Source organism: Balaenoptera physalus, assembly GCF_965194825.1.
Source record: "Balaenoptera physalus genome assembly, chromosome: 21".
NCBI classification, from domain to species: Eukaryota; Metazoa; Chordata; class Mammalia; order Artiodactyla; family Balaenopteridae; genus Balaenoptera; species Balaenoptera physalus.
In genome coordinates this window covers 1,024,385-1,032,059 of record NC_138902.1, presented here as the reverse complement: position 1 = coordinate 1,032,059, position 7,675 = coordinate 1,024,385, and the positions used below count along the sequence as shown (strand labels likewise).

Genomic DNA, 7,675 nt, shown 5'->3' with positions numbered 1-7,675 from the left:
ACATGTAGGTGTATCTATTCTTTTTCAATTTCTTTTCCCATTTAGGTTATTACAGAATATTGAGCAGAGTTTCCTGTGCTATACAGTAGGTCCTTGTTGGTTATCTACTTTAAATATAGAAGCATGTATATGTCAATCCCAAACTCCCAATCTATCCCTCCCCCCTACACTCCTCCTGCACATAACCATAAATTCATTCTCTAAGTCCGTGAGTCTGTTTCTGTTTTGTAAATAAGTTTATTTGTATCATAAATGACACACATTTAATAGCATGAGAACTAAACAAGAAATCTTAAGAAAAGTGGGAAATGAAATGGAAAATACAATCTATCAAAATTTGTGGAATGCACAGTGCTTAGAGAGAAATTTATAACATTAAATGTAGAAAAGAATAAAGATCTAAAACAATAACTTAAGTTTTAACCTTAGGAAACTAGAAAAAGAATAGCAATACAAACCTACAGAAAGCAGAAGAAAAAGCATAATAAAAATCAGGGCAGAAATCAATGAAATTGAAAAAAGAAAAACAATAGAGAAAATAACAAAACCAAAAGCTAGCTCTTTGATAAAAATTAGCGCTTATTTTATTTATAGTTCTTTATATCTCTGCAGCTATCAACATTATCTATCATTTCCTTCTTGAAACACACTTTTTTGTTTGTCTTCCATAGCCCATCATCTCCTGATTTCCCTCCTAACTCGTTAGCTATTTCTTCTTTGTCTCCTTACCCAAAATTGCCTTCTCTCTTTCACTTTTAAAGAAAGGTTGTGGTGTCTTAGTCTTGGGACACTTTCTCTTCTCAATGTACACATTTTCTCCTGGATGATCTCATTCATTACCATGACATTACATGCCACTCAAACACTATTTAGGTTTCTCCAGAAATCAGAACGTGGGGCAAAGTGTTAAAAACAAGTATTAAGTAGCATAGTCATTTTCACAATGTTGATTCTTCCAATCCAAAATCATGGTATATTTCTCCATCTATTTATATCATCTTTAATTTCTTTCATCATTGTCTTATAGTTTTCGGTATACAGGTCTTTTGTCTCCTTAGTTAGGTTTATTCCTAGGTATTTTATTCTTTTGGTTACAATGATAAATGGGAGTGTTTCCTTAATTTCTCTTTCAGATTTTTCATCATTAGTGTATAGGAATGCAAGAGATTTCTGTGCATTAATTTTGTATCCTGCTATTTTACCAAATTCATTGACTAGCTCTAGTAGTTTTCTGGTAGCGTCTTTAGGATTCTTTATGTATAGTATTATGTTATCTGCAAACAGTGTCAACTTTACTTCTTCTTTTCCGATTTGGATTCCTTTTATTTCTTTTTCTTTTCTGATTTCTGTGGCTAGGACTTCCAAAACTATGTTGAATAATAGTGGTGAGAGTGGACATCCTTGTCTCGTTCCTGATCTTAGTGGAAATGGTTTCAGTTTTTCACCATTGAGGATGATGTTGGCCGTGGGTTTGTCATATATGGCCTTTATTATGTTGAGGTAAGTTCCTTCTATGCCTGCTTTCTGGAGAGTTTTTATCATAAATGGGTGTTAAATATTTTTGAAAACTTTTTATCCATCTATTGAGATGATCATATGGTTTTTATACTTCAATTTGTTAATATGGTTTATCACATTGATTGATTGGCATATATTGAAGAATTTTTGCATTCCTGGGATAAACCCCACTTGATCACGGTGTATGATCCATTTAATGTGTTGCTGGATTCTGTTTGCTAGCATTTTGTTGAGGAATTTTGCATCTATGTTCATCATTGATACTGGCATGTAGTTTTCTTTCTTTGTGACATCTTTGTCTGGTTTTGGTATCAGGGTGATGGTGGCCTCGTTGAATGAGTTTGGGAGTGTTCCTCACGCTACTATATTTTGGAAGAGTTTGAGAAGGATAGGTGTTAGCTCTTCTCTAAATGTTTGATAGAATTCGCCTGTGAAGCCATCTGGTTCTAGGCTTTTGTTTGTTTGAAGATTTTTAATCAGAGTCTCAATTTCAGTGCTTGTGATTGGTCTGTTTATATTTTCTATTTCTTCCTGGTTCAGCCTCAGAAGGTTGTGCTTTTCTAAGAATTTGTCCATTTCTTCCAGGTTGTCCATTTTATTGGTATATAGTTGCTTGTAGTGATCTCTCATGATCCTTTGTATTTCTGCAGCGTCAGTTGTTACTTCTCCTTTTTCATTTCTAATTCTATTGATTTGAGTCTTCTCCCTTTTTTCTGTGATGAGTCTGACTAATGGTTTATCAATTCTGTTTATCTTCTCAAAGAACCAGCTTTTAGTTTTATTGATCTTTGTTATTGTTTTCTTTGTTTCTATTTCATTTATTTCTGATCTGAGCTTTATGATTTCTTTCCTTCTGCTAACGTTGGGGTTTTTTTGTTCTTCTTTCTCTAATTGCTTTAGGTGTAAGGTTAGGTTGTTTATTTGAGATGTTTCTTGTTTCTGGAGGTAGGATTGTATTAGTATAAACTTCCCTCTTAGAACTGCTTTTGCTGCATCCCATAGGTTTTGGGTCATCATGTATTCATTGTCATTTGTTTTTGGGTATTTTTTGATTTCCTCTTTGATTTCTTCAGTGATACCTTGGTTATTAAGTAGTGTATTGTTTAGCCTCCATGCATTTGTATATTTTTCAGATTTTTCCCTCTAATTGATATCTAGTCTCATAGTCTTACCTTGAGGCAAGTACACACGTCGAGTTTCCATTTAGCTCTAGAGCGTGACAGGATGAGCTCCCATCCATGCTTAGGAAGCACCCTGTTTATTTAACAAAAACTCTATTTCTTCCTCAAGCCCTGACTAGTTACTAGAGGCCCGTCAAAAACAGTGTTATTTAGGTAGCTTCAAGGCAGCATGAACGGAGCTTTCAAAATGGGAAAGCAAGGCTTGTGCGGTCAGGCGCACATTTCCAGTGAACACGCAGCCTATATATATCCTTGTGATTTCCAACAAGTCAAAAGAGACTCTAGCTACACACTGGTCCCTTCCCTGAATCATCGTTTCTTCACAGGGTGTTCTGCATGTACTGAACACCCTCATCCAAGGAACTCTCTAAGTAAGTTATCGGGCCTTAGCCTCTTCTAAAATCCTGCAGTGTAACAGGAAGACCTGTGCTTTAGTTGCAGGAGAAATGCAAGCCGACTTTCCTCCGTATGTATGGGGTCTTGGGGTATGAATTCCTAGAAGGAATGCGAAGCAGATTGTTTTTCTAAGTGGAGCTCAGATGAGGGAAACGAGGCAGACTTCCATGGCTTGTTGTACGTGAGAGAAGAGATTTCCTGGAGCTCTTGCAGTGCTCAGGAAATCTAGCTGTCCCAAGGAAGAGTGCGGTGTGTTGCTCCACACACAGCATACACAGAGTGACTGGGAAAGGCTTCCAAAATGGGATGTTTCTTAGGAGAACAGTAGAGCCTGCTGGTCCTCATTGTTTTTATAGGGAATAGGGTGCCCACACGAGGGTCCTAAGTGTCTGGAAAAGTGCAGCAACGTTAAAGTAAAGCAGAACTGCGAATACGACCTAATGGAAACTGCTACACGCTTTCGCTTCAGCAGGGCTTTTCAGGCCTTAGCTTGAGGCAAGTACATCAAGTTTCCCTTTAGCTCTAGAGCATAATAGGATGAGCTCCCACCCAGGCTATGGAAGTACCGTGTTTCTTTAGAGAAAACTCCTTTTCGTTCCAGTGGGCTGCCTACAATGACTAGAGCCGTGTCAAAACAGTGTTATTTTGGTAGCTTCACGGCAGCATGAACTGAGCTTTTAAAATGGGAAAGCAAGGCTTGTGCCATCAGGTCTTCTTTTCCAGTGAACAGGCAGCCTAAACCCTTCTGATTTGTAACTAGTCAAAAGGGACTTTAGCTACACCCTGTTCCCTAGCCTGAATCAACTTTTCTTCACAGGGTGTTCTGCATGTAGCGAACTCCCTCATCCTTGGAACGCTCTATGTAGGCTCTCGGGCCTTAGCCTATTCTAAAATCCTTCAGTGTAACAGGAACAACTGTGCTTTGGATGCAGTAGGAATGCAAGCCTACTTTCTCCTGTAGGTATGAGGTCCTTGGGTATGAGTTCCTAGAAGGAAGGTGAAGCAAAATGTTTTTCTAAGAGCAGGTCAAATGAGGGCAATGAGGCAGACTTCCATTGCATGTAGGACGTGAGAGAACAGATTCCCTGGAGCTGTTGGAGTGCTGAGAACATCTAGCTTTCCCAAGGAAGGGTGCAGTGTGTTGCCCTACTCTCTGAATACATAGAGGGACTTGGAAAGGCTTCTGGGCCTGGATGTTTCTTAGAAGGGCAGTGGAGCCTGCTGGTACTCACTGTATTTGTAGGAAATAGGGTGCACACACGAGGGTCCTAAGTGTCTGGAATGGGGTAGAAACGTTAAAGTAAAGCAAAACTTTGACTACGACCTAATGGAAACTGCTACACGCTTTCGCTTCAGCAGGGCTTTCAGGCCTTAGCTTGAGGCAAGTACTCACGTCCAGTTTCCCTTTAGCTCTAGAGCATGACAGGATGAAATCCCACCCATGCTATGGAAGCACCGTGTTTCTTTAGAGGAAACTCTTTTTCTTTCCAGAGCGCTGCCTACAGTGACTAGAGGCCAGTCAAAAACAGTGTTATTTAGGTAGCTTCAGGGCAGCATGACTAGAGATTTTAAAATGGGAAAGCAAGTCTTGTGCCATCAGGTCTTCCTTTCCAGTGAACACGCAGCCTAAACCCTTCTGATTTCTGACAAGTCAAAAGAGACTCTAGCTACACCCTGGTCCCTTGCCTGAATCAACTTTTCTTCACAGGGTGTTCTGCATGTAGCGAACTCCCTCATCCTTGGAATGCTCTATGTAGGCTATCGGGCCTTAGCCTATTCTAAAATCCTGCAGTGTAACAGGAACAACTGTGCTTTGGTTGCAATAGGAATGCAAGCCTCCTTTCTCCTGTAGGAATGGGGTCCTTGGGTATGAGTTCCTAGAAGGAAGGCGAAGCAGATTGTTTTTTTAAATGCAGCTCAAATGAGGGCAATGAGGCAGACTTCCATGGCATGTAGGAAGTGACAGAACAGATTCCCTGGAGATGTTGGAGTGCTGAGGACATCTAACTTAACCAAGGAAGGGTGCAGTGTGTTGCCCTAATTTCTCTTGACAAAGATATTCGGACAGGCCCAGGATCTGGAGTTGCGCCAGGTAGTTCGGAAAGGCAGAAAAAGTGGCTCCTAATTGAACCCGTATTTTTCAAGCTGAGAGAGACCACCACCACCGTGGCATGCTGGAGGACTCAGAGATGTCATCTGGCGGGTGACAGAATGGCTCTCCAGCAAAAGACAGCAGTATGGAAAACAGTACGGAAGTCCCTCAAAACACTGCACACAAAACTGCCATGCGACCCAGTAACTCCACTAAGTGCCCACGGAGGGGGTAAAGAAGATATGTAACATGTCTATCTGTATCAACACCTATACCTATGTAGCTATAGGTACGGACACACTGTTAGTGCTCTCTGTGTCCGTACGTCTATATCTATGAGGAAAGAGAGAGAGAGAGAGAGAGAGGGAGGGAAACAGAGAGACAAAGAGTGGACAGTCACGTGAGTGCAATAGGTAAGGGAGATTAAGACAACAAACAAACTCCCAACAGTGGTTTTGTAAGTCAACAATCAAGATTTCGATATCATGATGTCATCAAGCACCAACACTTTTAAAGGGGCACAACGACACACAGGGCTCACTGGGCAGGGCAGTTCAGGACCCTAAAATGACCCTGAAAGCTGAAGCTCAAAAAAGCAATCTTGTTCATCTCCACGGGAGAAAAATACCGTTGTCCCACGACATTCAAAAATCGTACCAAAACGGGGGGAAAAATCGTATCAAAACATTTAAAAACTCTCTTACTCACTCACCATATAAAAGGTAGAGAATATAAAAAGAGCCAAACTACGATTTATTTAGTAGACTGTCATGGAAAGCATCGACATGAAAGCATCTGATTCATTTTGTAAAATCCTAGGAACAGCAGTTTTCCACAGTGCTTGCCTTCTTGGCGTGGTATCTTTTCTACCTCTGGATAAGCAGTCCTATTTTTTGTTTGTTTGTCTGTTTGTTTGTTTGTTGTTCCCCTAACTGAAGATCAGCCTCCAACACGATAACCCTTTGTGCTCTCTGGGTCCAGAACTATCTCTCGAAGTGCTTTTCTGAATGGGAACGTTTTCACCAACGTCATCGCCTGGAGACATCTTCAGCCTGTCCTCCCCCCCTTCCCCCTCCCCCCTCCTCCTTTTTCTTCTTTGTATTCTTCAGCTCTCCTTGCGCTGGTCTCTCACACGGTGGCAGTGTTGTCCTAGGCATGCTCAGGTGTCTCCTAACCCCATCCAAGTGGACTTCCTGTGTCATCATTTTGGGTTTCTTAGCCGCACTTTCGTCATCCTCGGGCAATTCTTTCTTTTTATTTTCCACGGACGGGGGAGACCGGGGCTGGGGGCAACACAACGACACACTACGTGTGACCCGGAAAACAGACACATACACACCAGGCAATCACTGACAGGCTCTGAAAGAGGATCGGTCACTGGACACGGGGCACACACGTTTGTTATTTGTGGAGTCATTGCAGACTGAACAGGCAGCAGCAAACTTTGGACTTCACGCAGCTACCGTTCATCAATTGTGGAAACTGACATTCGAAACACGTAGTTAGGCTCTTGGTGCGATTTCACCTAGTCATTGAAATGTGTACACACTGGAACCATGGAAAGTGAGACACCTCTCTCTCTCTCTCTCTCTCTCTCTCTGTCTCCCTCCCTCACTCACCTCATTTCTACCAAAGGTCGCCAAATGAAGACTCGTTTGTTTCCAAACCAAGTGTCCTTGCATTAAATTGGGTGGGAGCTTTCCCTAAGGATTGCATGGGAAGGTGTTATCCTCATTCGTTTTAGTAGTTTTCCTTAGAACTAGAAAATTAGAATTCTGCTGAATGATGAACATGCACCTCGCTTAAGTTTCTGCTAGGAAATCCATTCACCATGTTGATCGAACGAAAAGGAAAAGGATTTTTAGCAAGGTTTTTTTCTCCACTTCAGATGAATTTTACATGGCGGAGAGGGGGAAGGCGAGGGGGTCTCTGTTTTTTTTTTTTTTAATTTTTAAAAAATTTTTATTCTTGGCTGTGTTGGGTCTTCGTTTCTGTGCAAGGGCCTTCTCCAGTTGCGGCAAGTGGGGGCCACTCTTTATCGCGGTACGCGGGCCACTTCACTATCGCGGCCTCTCTTGTTGCGGAGCACAGGCTCCAGACGCGCAGGCTCAGTAATTGTGGCTCACGGGCCTAGTTGCTCCGCGACATGTGGGATCTTCCCAGACCAGGGCCCGAACCCGTGTCCCCTGCATCAGCAGGCAGATTCTCAACCACTGCGCCACCAGGAAAGCCCAGGGTCTCTGTTTTTAATTTAAGGTCCTCTGAAACGTCAGTAAGTGTTCGTGAACATACTCATGTGTACTTTATTCCTCCATCCAATCGTCAGTCATCTGGCAGAAGGAGAGCCTCATCACCGGCAAACAACATTCCGACACTTAATGCGAAAATACATTTCTGGTGCTTTCGTCAAAAAATGCAAAGCCCCTTATTTAAGCTAATGACATTAAAAAGAAATCCTTAGTACCTAGGAACAGAACAAAGTGAAAGA

The 7,675-nt window shown here is 41.9% G+C and overlaps 1 long non-coding RNA gene across 1 annotated transcript; it reads left to right on the top strand.

The window, feature by feature from the left end:
- Positions 1-23: 23 nt before the first annotated feature.
- LOC309651668 lies at positions 24-7,455 on the top strand. Its single transcript, XR_014258295.1, has 2 exons — positions 24-3,590; positions 4,477-7,455. It is a non-coding gene; the product is annotated as an uncharacterized lncRNA (long non-coding RNA).
- Positions 7,456-7,675: the final 220 nt, after the last annotated feature.